This window comes from Euleptes europaea, chromosome 9 (assembly GCF_029931775.1).
Source record: "Euleptes europaea isolate rEulEur1 chromosome 9, rEulEur1.hap1, whole genome shotgun sequence".
In the NCBI taxonomy this organism is placed as follows: domain Eukaryota; kingdom Metazoa; phylum Chordata; class Lepidosauria; order Squamata; family Sphaerodactylidae; genus Euleptes; species Euleptes europaea.
In genome coordinates, this window is record NC_079320.1 from 5,080,772 (window position 1) to 5,093,549 (window position 12,778).

The window sequence follows — 12,778 nt, forward strand, 5'->3', positions numbered from 1 at the left end:
ATTGTAAGCCCATTTGATTCTTCCTTAAGTGGTAGGGAAAGTTGGCATATAAAAACCAACTCTTCTTATTTCTTCTCTCCAACCCCCTACTCATCCCTGTTGGTTTCTCGTCTGTCCTTTTCCTTTCACGCTGTTCCCAAGATCTTTGGGACCAGGCGGATCTCTGTCCGCTTTCCCATTTGGTTTTGCGACGTTCCCTCAACCTCTTTCCACTCTCCCGATTCGCGGAGGGCAGGGAAACATCTGTTCACAGATGGTACCGGTGACTCACTTCTTCGGAAATAACAGGAGGCAGATTCAGAATTCTCCCCAGGGCCAGCTCTTGCTTGAGAGGTCATCAAGGCTAGAGGAATCAATCCAAAAGTTGCTTAGGTCTTTAGGGCGGGGGAACCCTCCCATAATTATGCTATACAGTGCTGGCCAGCATGGTGTAGTGGTTAGGAGCGGTGGACTCTAATCTGGAGAACCGGGTTTGATTCCCCACTCCTCCACATGAGTGGTGGACTCTAATCTGGTGAACTGGGTTTGATTCCCCACTCCTCCACACGAAGCCAGCTGGGTGACCTTGGGCTAGTCACAGTTCTCTCTGAACTCTCTCAGCCCCACCTGCCTCACAAGGTGTCTGTGGTGGGGAGAGGAAGGGAGGGTGATTGTAAGTGGCTGTGGGGGGTGGGAAGTAGTTATTAATTTCCTGCATTGTGTAGGGGGTTGGACTAGATGACCCTGGTGGTCCCTTCCAACTCTAGGATTCTATGAATCAGGTGGAGGAAGAGCTGTGTTGGTGCAAGAACAAGGCAGAAATGGGTTTGCCTGCTCCTCTCTCCTCACTGCACCCTCCCCCATTTGATGGCTTTGGATTCATGGGGGTCTCATGAAGGGTTGCCAACTGTGGGTTGAGAAATTTCTGGAGGAATTCCTAGGCAGGGTCTAGGGAGGGTGGGATTTGGGGAGCGGATGGACCTCAGTGGGGTACAGGGCTCTAGAGTCCACCCTCCAAAGCAGCCGTTTCCTCCAGGGTAACTGATCTCTATAGCCTGGAGATCAGTTGTAATTCCAGGAGGTCGCCAGGACCCAGCTGGAGGTTGGCAACCCGAGTCTCATGTCGCTTGGCATTGTGTTTTTGCAGGGTGTAGTGGGAAGGGGAAGATCTGCCCCCACAAGTATCTTCCACACACCCAAGCATAGGATCCAACCCTTTATTTATGTATTCAACTACAAGATGGTTATCCGCTTCTCTGCCATTAAAATAACACTTAAGGCAACATACAACACTCAATCAAAATGTAATTATTAGCACACAAAATTAGATCGCTTAAAGTAAACTGCTGCAAAATGAAAAACTCTAATTAGTTATCCAAAGTAAAAAACTTAACAACCACTATCTGATAGCGGGGTGAAACGTACTCCTATCCTACAGCTTTGCTGAGCAAAGTTTATATATTTATTAAACAGTTTATACCCCACTTTCCCTAAAATGACTAAACGGAGGCTGTTGTACTTTGGTCACATTATGAGAAGGCAGGAGTCATAGGAAAAGAGAATAATGCTAGGAAAAGTCGAAGGCAGCAGGAAAAGAGGAAGACCCGAAAAGGGAAGGATCAACTCTATAAAGGAAGCCACGGCCCTCAGTGGCAAGACCTGAGCAAGGCTGTTAACATATGGTCGCCAACCTCCAGGTGATGGCTGGCGATCTCCTGCTATTACAACTGATCTCCAGCCGATAGAGATCAGTTCACCAGAAGAAAATGGCCGCTTTGGCCATTGGACTCTCTGGCATTGAAGTCCCTCCCCTCCCCAAACCCCACCCTCCTCAGGCTCCGCCCCCCAAATTTCCAGGTATTTCCAAACCCAGAGCTGGCAACCCTATGTTAACAAGAGGAAGTTTGGGCAGACGAAGAAGAGTTGGTTTTTATATGCTGACTTTTTGTACCTTTTAAGGAGAATCAAACCGCCTTCCCTTCCTCTCCCCACAACAGACACCTTGTGAGGTAGGTGGGGCTGAGTTCAGAGAGAACCGAGACTAGCCCAATGTCACCCAGCTGGCTTCATGTTGAGGAGCAGGGAAACAAATCCAGTTCTCCATGTTCAAGTCCACCACTCATGTGGAGGAGTGAGGAATCGAACCCGGTTCTCCAGATTCGAGTCCACTGCTCTTAACCACTACACCACACTGGATATTGATTCATAGGGTCACCATGAGTCAGAAGCTACTTGACGGCTCTTTCCTCAAATCTAAGGAGCCATCCTACAATTTAAGTGGCTCTTCCATTGGAGGAATAACAGGAGGAAGGAGAGCTAGAATAGAAAGTCATGAACAAGGAATAGAAAGTCTTGAACAATTTCAATTTCCTCATTATCAACCTTAAAGTTGAGTAATTCTCCTGTAAGCATTACTTATGTCTTCTTGATGTTCAGCTGTAGTTCCTGCTTTGGCACTTTCTCCTTTAACTTTCAGCTCCTACTCATCTAGCGCCAACTGATTTTTAAAAAGGCAGGTTTGCTTACTGGTCTCCCTTAGTAGGGTCAAGCAAAGCTCCTAGTATCATTCCTTTTAATATTCTGTTATGTTTTTTTCAAGAAATTTGGCTCTCTGCTTTTTGTGGAGCATGTATGTACTTTTCTCTCCTGTACTTTCCCCCCCTCCTGGATGAATTTTAGTCCTGGAAAATCTGCCCATGAGATTTCCCCCTGGGGCTGGGAATCTCCTTATATGAGGATATGAGCATCTGGTGAGACATAGATAAAATGGATACCGGTCTCTAAAGAAGCCAGAGACTGAAATAGCATCTCTATGCTTGCAAGCAGCCAGCTCCAAACACAAGACTTGCCAGGGATGTTGAACCGTGGAACTGATGGGGCCAAGAAGGGCTTTGAAGAGCATCTCGGCCGCCTGCTCCAGTTGAAACTGTGTAGAACGGACCCCAGCCTAGCCAGAAAAACCAAAGGCGGTCCTGATTTATTTTCCCCCTCTCTGTTTTTTTTAAAGTGCCAAATTGTACATTAGGTGGGAGATCCATTTTCTTTAGCAATTGGGGGAGAGTCTGATTTCAACCAAGGCTGTGGCGATGGGAGATGAAGGAGTTAAAGAGGAAACCAATTCACCCCTGGGCTTCTCTGAGGAATTTGGACAAATGCATTTCTTCTCCTCCTGAAAGTGCATTAATCTAACCCAGGAGAAACAGGATGGATTAGACAATAGATCTACAACAGACTCTGACTCACTTCGGACATCACACAAGACTATGATTTAATTAAATTAACTGTGGTTAAGGTATATGAATTCACTGTGTGCCTGTAGTAGTAGAAGAAGAAGAGTTGGTTTTTATACCCTGCTTTTCTCTACCGTTAAGGGAGTCTCAAAGCGGCTTACAATCAAAATCCCTTCCTCGCGCCACAACAGGCACCTTGTCAGGTAGGTGGGGCTGAGAGAGTTTGGACAGAACTGTGACTAGGGCCGGGTCACCCAGCAGGCTGCATGTGGAGGAGTGGGGAACTGAGCCTGGTTCTCCAGATTAGAGTCCGCTGCTCGTGTGGAGGAGTGGGGAATCGAACCCGGTTCTCCAGGTTAGAGTCCGCCGCTCGTGTGGAGAAGTGGGGAATCGAACCCGGTTCTCCAGATGAGAGTCTGCCGCTCGTGTGGAGGAGTGGGGAATCGAACCCGGTTCTCCCCGTTAGAGTCCGCCGCTCTTAACCACCGCACCACATAGTTGTTGCCGGAAGGATATTTCTGTAAAGCAAACTTGTGATGGTCACAAAGAGCTTAGTTTAGCTTGGAGACGGACTGGCACGCTTCCTGAGCAAAACCGGTCCTTTCCCATTCCCCTTCTCCCCGCCCCACCAGTGCATTCTGTCCCCTCGCTTAACCTCTGAGAATCTGTGGTGTTGTTTGGAGGCCAACGTTGTATTGAAACGACTGAGCAGCTGCTTTGCAATGCAAGCACTTGGCGTTCAGCCCCCCGGCGGAAAAGCCCCTGAGTGTGTGTCATGGTTTAGTGCAGAAAATTCGCGTGAGAGGCGATCCGTACTACAATCCATTAGAAGAAGAAGAAGAGTTGGTTTTTATATGCCGAGTTTCTCTACCACTTAAGGAAGAATCAAACCGGCTTACAATCACCTTCCCTCCCCCTCCCCGCAACAGGCACCCTGCGAGGTAGGTGGGGCTGAGAGAGCTCTACGAGAGCTGTGACTAGCCCAAGGTCACCCAGCTAGAGCGGCCTGGAGATGACAAGGGTAGACCTAGCCATTGCCAGAAACTCCATGGTATCTCACTCTATGGTATGATAACTCTACAGTTTCTCTATGGAGCCTTCCAGGACATCTCCAGGCCCCACCTGGAGAGTGGCAAACGTACATTATTGCCTTCTTGTAAAACTACTTGTTGATCAGAGGAATAGACCCCCTGGTGTCGTGGTTAAGAGCAGTGGGCTAATCTGGAGAACTGGGTTTGATTCCCCCCTCCTCTACATGGAGCCTACTGGGTGACCTTGGGTCAGCATGGTGTAGAGGTTAAGAGCGGTGGACTCTAATCTGGAGAACCGGGTTGGTTTCCCCTCCTGCGCATGAGCAGCGGAGGCTAATCTAGTGAACCGGGTTGGTTTCCCCTCTCCTACACATGAAGCCTGCTGGGTGACCTTGGGCCAGTCACAGTTCTCTCTGAACTCTCTCAGCCCCACCTACCTCACAAGGTGTCTGTTGTGGGGAGAGGAAGGAAAGGAGATTGTAAGCCGGTTTGATTCTCCTTAAAAGGTAGAGAAAGTCAGCATATAAAAATCAACCTTCTTCTGGTATAGCTGGTATGGCTATATTTTACAAAGCTTCTATACTCCTTGGTTCTTGTAGGTTATCCGGGCTGTGTAACCGTGGTCTTGGAATTTTCTTTCCTGACGTTTCGCCAGCAACTGTGGCAGGCATCTTCAGAGTAGTAACACCGGAGGTGTCCTCCGGTGTTACTCCTCTGAAGATGCCTGCCACAGCTGCTGGCGAAACGTCAGGAAAGAAAATTCCAAGACCACGGTTACACAGCCCGGATAACCTACAAGAACAAATGAACTCTGACCGTGAAAGCCTTCGACATTACTTCTATACTCCCTTGCCCAAAATCTACCAATGACTAGGATACTTAAGCCAAATCTCCAAAAGCAGTATACATCTGAATACCCCAAACCCAGCATGAAATCCAGGTTGCAGAAGCAGCATACATCTGAATATCTGATGCTGTGGACTAGCAAATGCTCGGCCCATCTTCTCCCAGAGCAGGGTTGCCGGCCTCCAGGTGGTGGCTGGAAATTTCCCAGGATTATAAGTGGTCTCCAGGCAACAGAGCTCAGTTCACTTGGAGAAAAATTGGCTGAGTTGGAAGGTGGACTCTATGGCATTATACCCAGCTGAGGTCCCTCCTCCCCGAGCCCGCCCTCCTCAGGCTGCACCCCCAAAATCCCCAGGTATCTCTCAACCCAGAGCTAGCAACCCTATCCCAGTGGCACCTGGTTGGCTGTCACCGAACTAGGTGGATCTGTGGTCAGAGTCAGCAAGGCAACTGTTAACGTTGGTGTAGTGTTGAATTGGGACTGTTAACTGGAGGTATTCACTTCAAAAAGGATGTGGACAGAATGGAGCGGGTGCAGAGGAGAGCGACGAGGATGATCGCGGCCTGGAGACCGATCCCTACGAGGAAAGGCTGAGGGTCTTGGGAATGTTTAGTGTGGAGAAGAGGAATTTGAGTGGGGACAGGATTGCTCTCTTGAAGTATCTGAAGGGCTGTCACTGAGAGGAGGGCAGGGAGCTGTTCCTGTTGGCAGCAGAGGATAGGACTCACAATAATGGGTTTAAATTGCAGGCTGAATGGTACCGGCTGGATATCAGGGAATTCTTTTTTGCAGTTAAGAGTTGTTCGACAGAGGGATCAGCAACTTCGTGAGTTGGTGAGCTCCCCCTCTCTGGAAGTCCTCAAGCAGCAGCTGGACAATTACTTGTCAGGGATGCTGTGGGCTGATCCTGCATTAAGCAGTGGTTGGACTAGATGGTCTATATGGCCCCTTCCAACTCTATGATTCTATGGTTGGTCCAGCCCTTGATGGGAGAAGCCAAAGAGCGTGTCTGAGGACAGAGAGATTTTCTCATCCTGGAAGTTCATCCTTGATGACGTCTCAGTTCTGCACCTCCAGCCTCAATGGAATGGAAGATATCTGTTGTTTATGCACGGGGGTTTTACCTGAGGTTCGTTGCTCGCTGGACCCACATTTTCCTGTTGGGAATCTATGCACCAGCAGTCTCCAAACTCAAATCAGGGAGTATTTGAATCCCCGTCCCTTGAAATTCTGCTTTGTAATTGGTTGCCTGCTTGCTGTGAGAGAAACCAAGCTTCTGTGTCCTTTGCTTTGCCTTATGCATGGGGATTTGAAGCAAGCTGAGCTCAGGGGAGAGGGAAGAAGCAGGTTAACAGAGGAACGAGAAGTCCTGGGATTTTTGAGGGCTGGCAGCGAGGTCATCTCTAATGGAGGGAAAACTCATGCATAACTCCAAGGAACAACTGAGGTGGGGGGTCGGTAACATGAGTGAAAGTACCCATGCATAAGCAACCTTAGAGATGTTTTCTTTCCTCGCTCTTTACAAGGTACCAGTCAGCTGATTTTTTCAAGCACTGGATTAAAAGGATGGGAAGAGAGAGCTTGACATTTTAATTAAGCCCACCCAAGTGCCTTGTTTGGCACATGGAGTGATCACTCCGTATACTTCACAGGGTCTCTCTGGCTGCCCTTGACAACCCTGAAGTGAGTCCAAGCACCCAGGGAAGGGAAGGACGGATTTAAATTAACACATGAATGTACAAATATTACCTACCAGACCTCGGTATGAACATAAGAACATATGAAAGGTCATGCTGGATCAGACCCAGGCCCATCAAGTCCAGCAGTCTGTTCCCACTGTGGCCAACCAGGTGCCTCTAGGAAGCCCACAAGCAAGACGACTGCAGCAGCACCATCCTGCCTGTGTTCCACAGCACCTAATATATGCAGCATGCTCCTCTGATTCTGGAGAGAATAGGTATGCATCATGACTAGCATCCATTTTTACTAATAGCCATGAAATAGCCCTTTTCAGTGGTCAAAACAATCACAATTCCAGATTAAAAATGTACATAATTTTCTAAAACGCTTGATGACTGTAGGTACCGTACGTTGTGTTGCAGGATAACAATATATATAAAACTGCAAGACATCCTCATCTGTTTTAGGCTTCCATACAAATGGGAAACTAATCGCCGTGTAAGGTTGCCAGGTCCCTCTTTGCCACCAGCAGGAGGTTTTTTGGGGCGGAGCCTGAGGAGGGCAGGATTTGAGGAGGGGAGGGACTTCAATACCATAGAGTCCAATGGCCAAAGTGTCCATTTTCCCCAGGTGAACTGATCTCTATTGGCTGAAGATCACATATAATAGCAGGAGGTCTCCAGCTACTACCTGGAGGCTGGCAACCCTGTCCCTATGTGTATTTCCCTCTTAAATGAGGAGATGTTATATTTCAGCCATAAATAAAATTATCAACATCTTATAGTCATAAAGCAGTCTTAAAGTCTGGAGTAGTAATAAAGTATTAAGGTGCCTTCTATATGTTATTGCTTTTAGCCTGTAATAAATATATACATATTTTGCATTGACATAACCTTTCTATTGTATAACTTTTGGCCTTGAATGGTGATTTATTTTTCTTGACCTTTGGGTACTTAATTCAGTTGTTTTTAGGGTTATGTCTGTGTCCCCTTTGTTGTTGGAATTCCAGGAGATCTCTAGGCCCCACCTGGAGGTTGGCAACCCTACAATGAACACTTCATCCCTGAAGGACACCCCAGGGTTGCACATGGAATTACGACCTTAGAGAGTACGGGAGGAGAAAATCTTTACGGGGCTGGCGCAAGCCAGCAGATCTGACGGCTGCTGGGTTGTGCTATTGAGTTGTTTAGCCTGTCAAGTATATTGATTGCTATGGGCATAAAAAATTAAAACGGCCCTCTCAGCCTGGGCCAAACCTGCCAGCTAAGCAAAGGAAAATCGGTGCCAGTAAGGGGCATGACCCCTCAGGCCTCAGCTGTGAAAAAAACCCTTAGGAATTCTGGAATCGGGACTTTTGCAGACATTTCACTTCGCCCCCATTTTGGCAGGAAGGGAGGTTCACGCTTTAGGGTTGCCAACCTCCGGGTCGGGGCCTGGGGATCTGCCAGAATTACAACTGGTCTCCAGATACCAGAGATCAGTTCCCTTGGGGGAAACGGCTGCTTGTGGGGGTAGAGTCTATCACATTATACCATGCTGGGGGTATTTCCGGCTATGTCATCCGGTCATTTGCAAGACTCAGAATGAGCATCTCAGGAGGTAGCCGGGAAAGACAATATAGTTCCAGCCTCACAGGAGACCCAGATTTGAATCCCCACACTGCTAGGGGAGCTGAAGAAGAAGAGCTGGTTTTTATATGCCGACTTTCTCAACCACGTAAGGAAGAATCAAACCCGCTTACAATCACCTTCCCTTCCCCTCCCCACAACAGACACCCTGCGAGGTAGGTGGGGCTGAGAGAGCTCTCAATAGAACTGTAACTTGCCCAAGGTGACCCAGCTGGCTTCATGTGTAGGAGTGGGGAATCAAATCCAGCTCACCAGATTAGCGCCCGCCGCTCTTGTGGAGGAGTGGGGAGTCAAACTCAGTTTTCCAGATCAGACTCCACCACTCCAAGCCGCCGCTCTTAACCACTACTCCACGTAGCACCCACGAAGCTGCCTTCTGCTGAATCAGACTACCAGTCCATCAAAGTCAGACTGCCAACTCATCAAAGTCAGACTGCCAAAGTCAGACTTGCCAACTCAGACTGGCAGCGGCTCTCCAGGGTCTCAGGCGGAGATCTTTCACATCACCTACTGTCTGGTCCTTTTAAGTGGCGATGCTGGGGATCGAACCCTGGGACCTTCTGCATGCCAAGCAGAGGCTCTGCCCCTCAACCACAGTCCTCCCCGCCCCCGGTTTCTTTATCCCTCTGAAACTTTTTGGCTGACCTTCAATCTGTCACCTTTCTCTCGGCTTTGCCTACCTCACAGGGTTGTTGTGGTGAGGATAAAACGGAGGATGAGAGAACAATGTTTTAAGCTTACTTTGGGTCCCCACTGGGGAGACTATATGCTTCGACAAATCTATTCAGTCTTTGGGGGAGCCTGCCTTTAGCATCTCTGTATGAGTCACCCCTCTGGGATTCCATTTTTAAAATCAGAAGGCCTGCCCGAATTGGTGACTCATGCAGTGGGCTCCTCTGATGGCTGGGAACAGGGACTCTTGTCCATATTTAAAGTAAAGTTTTGTGTCTGGGTGCGGAGGGGGAGGATGATGAACTTCCTCGGACACGGGGAAGCGCTGCATGTCGTTTGAGGAGGTTCATGATCAACAGCTGACGATCCCACCAAATGCTTTCCTTAAGAAAACGCTACTCTGCCACCCAAGCAAGGATCCCGGCAGAAATAGCGAGTGAGATCCAGCCCTCGGCGGGTGGGGGGGACCCCGACTGCACAATCAAGTTATTGCTATCAAAGGCACTTTTAGTATTATCTTTTAATAGCACCCACGTTGAACTAGGTTATAATTACTCACAGCAGCTTAACTCTGGGAAGCAGTCTCAATTCCCTCCACTCTTTGTGTTATTATTATGAGAATAATCTTTTATTACTCCGTCTTTAGAGCTTTGGCTCATTGCTTTTGCGAAAGAAAGAGAAAGGCCATTCCAGGATCACTACGGGTCAAAGGCTGCCAACTTCAGGTTGAGAAATTCCTGGAGATCTGAGGGTGAACACATGGACACATGCAGCTGCCTTCTACTGAATCAGACCCTTGGTCCATCAAAGTCAGTATTTGTCTACTCCACTGGTTCCCAACCAGGGGTCCGTGGACCCCCAGGGGTCCGCAAGAACTAAATTAAGGTCCGCGAAACAAAGTTATAAACCCATAATAAATTAATATTTTTAATTTAAAGTTCTCTATTATAAAAATATATATATTCAAATATTATTCTAAGTTTAATGTTTAACTAACAGTTATGATTAAAGTTTATTTTCAAATTCTCGGAATTTTTATTTTGAACCTTGGGGTCCCTGCACCGAACAAAAAAGTCCTAGTGGTCCCCGGTCAAAAAAAGGTTGGGAACCACTGGTACTGAGACTGGCAGCGGCTCTCCAGGGTTTCAGGCAGGGGTCTTTCGCATCACCTCCCTCCCTAGTCCCTTTAAGTGGAGATGCCAGGGATTGAGCCTGGGACCTTCTGCATGCCAAGCTGATGCTCTACCACTGAGCCACAGCCTCTCCCCAGGGTTGAGCCTGGGGAGGGCAGAGATTGTGGAGGGGAGGGGCCTCAGCAGGGCGAATGCTATAGAGTCCACCCTCTGAAGCGGCCGTTTCCTCCAGGGGGACTGGTGCCTGTAGCCTGAAGATCACTTGTAATCCCAAAACATGTCCAGGACCCACCTGGAGGCTGGCAGGCCTAGTCCAACCCAATGAGCTGCTACTGGAAGATTTCTGATCGGGTTTTTCCTGTGTAAGCAGATGCTGTCAGAGGCACTGATTTGGAGAGGGACCATGGTGTATATCGGCGGTTCCCAACGTTTTTGAGTCACGGAGCACTAATTTTCACCTAGCAGTGCACCTATAGTACTAAACTGAATGACAGTCGTATTTTTCTTTCCAATCTTCACAGGAGATGTTTCACAGTTTGGGAACCGCTGATGTAGATCGTGTTTCTTCATCACTTCCCCGCGTTTGGTCCATGTTTTCAGGGACCAGTTTTATCTCAAATTTTAAAAAGCAGCAGAACGCGGGAAAACGCAGGGGGAGAGCAAGGCGACCTCTTGACGGTCGGAAACGGCACACATAATCACAACAGAGACCGGATGTTGTCGGAGGGGTGACAGCGAGGGAAACAGCCATGCATAAAAGGCCTATGGTTCTATGGTAGGTATGGTTGCCAAGTCCCCCCTCTCTACCGATGGGGGGGGGTTGGGGAGGGGAGGGACTTCAATGCCATAAAGTCCAATTGCCAAAGCAGCCATTTCCTCCAGGTGAACTGATCTCTGTCACCTTGAGATCAGTGGTAATAGCAGGAGACCTCCAGCTAGTACCTGGAGGTTACTCCAATTCTAACACAGATCAACCATACAAAGTATAGCTAAACAACAGACTGTATTATACAATAACATTGACAAGCACATACAAAAAGTCCTATTTCTTAAGCATAAAGACACAAAGTCACAATATTCCAAGGTTTCCAAACTTCACTAGCCTAAAGACAGACAAAAAGTCCAACAGGTACCAACTCCAGGTTTTCTTCTTCTTTCAGGTGTCGATTCCAGGTAAGTATTGCTCAGTCTCAAAGCGGGATCAAAAGTGAAGAGGAAGACAGCCGTTTCAGTTCTTCATCAGTTCCACTTCACCAACCTTATATATCCCGTCTCTTATTTCATATTAAAAAATCCATATCCAAGAATCCTTCATAAGGTTCCTTCCCAGGATACCAACCATTTTATTTCTTAACAGTCTTGCAACAGGGTCCTTCTCAGGATACCATTAAAGCATCACCTTGAGATCAGTGGTAATAGCTGGAAATCTCCAGCTAGTACCTGGAGGTTGGCAACCCTAATGGTAGGTGGGGCTGCATTTTGAGAGAGCTGTGACTGAGCCCAGCCTTGGCTGGGGAGGGTGGGGTAGAAGAAGAAGAGTTGGTTTTTATATGCTGACTTTCTCTACCACTTAAGGGAGACTCAAACCGGCTTACAATCACCTCCCCCTCCCCATAACAGACACTTGTGGTGAGTGAGTGAGTGAGGTGAGTGAGGCTGAGAGAGCTGTGACTAGCCCAGTGTCACCCAGCAGGCTTTGTGTGTTGGAGTGGGGAAACAAATCCAGTTCACCAGATTAGCCTCCGCCGCTCATGTGGAAGAGAGGGGAATCGAACCCGGTTCTCCAGATCAGACTCCACCGCTCCAAACCACCGCTCTTAACCACTACACCACGCTGATGTTGATTGAATAAATAAATAAATAAATAAGACCACCCAGCAGGCTTCGTGCGGAGGAGTGAGGAATCGAACTCGGTTCTCCAGATTACAGTCTGCCGCTCTTAACCGTTATACCACGCTTTTGGAGGTCTTCTCCAAAGGGTGCCATCCCCACTGCCCCTTCGCCTCTCCCACAAACCCGCACACTCAGCCTGTGCAACCCAAACGCTGCAACCCTCTCCATGCAACCCAAACGCTGCTGAAACTTGAGATCTGGTTGTAAGCGCTGACGGATGCTGGAGGAGGATGGAAGATTTTTGGGCAGAAAAGAAGCTGCGTAGGAAACCGTTCTGCTTCCCAGGCTAGGTGTGTAGGAGCTGGGTGACACTGTGTGCGAGGGTGGCAAATCTGTGTAGCGGTAGCTGCAGGCAAAGGGGAGAAAGCATGTGTGACCTCAGAGGTGCGCATCGGACGGAGAATTCTCACTGAACTGCACAGCTAGGCAGAGAACATAAGAAAGGCCCTGCTGGATCAGACCCAGGCCCATCAAATCCAGCAGTCTGTTGCCACAGTGGCCAACCAGGTGCCTCTAGGAAGCCCACAAGCAAGACGACTGCAGCAGCACCATCCTGCCTGTGTTCCACGGCACCTCATACAATGGCCATGCTCCTCTGATCCTGGAGAGAATAGGTATGCATCATGGCTAGTATCCATTTTGACTAGTAGCCCTCTCCTCCATGAACACGTCCACTCCCCTCTGA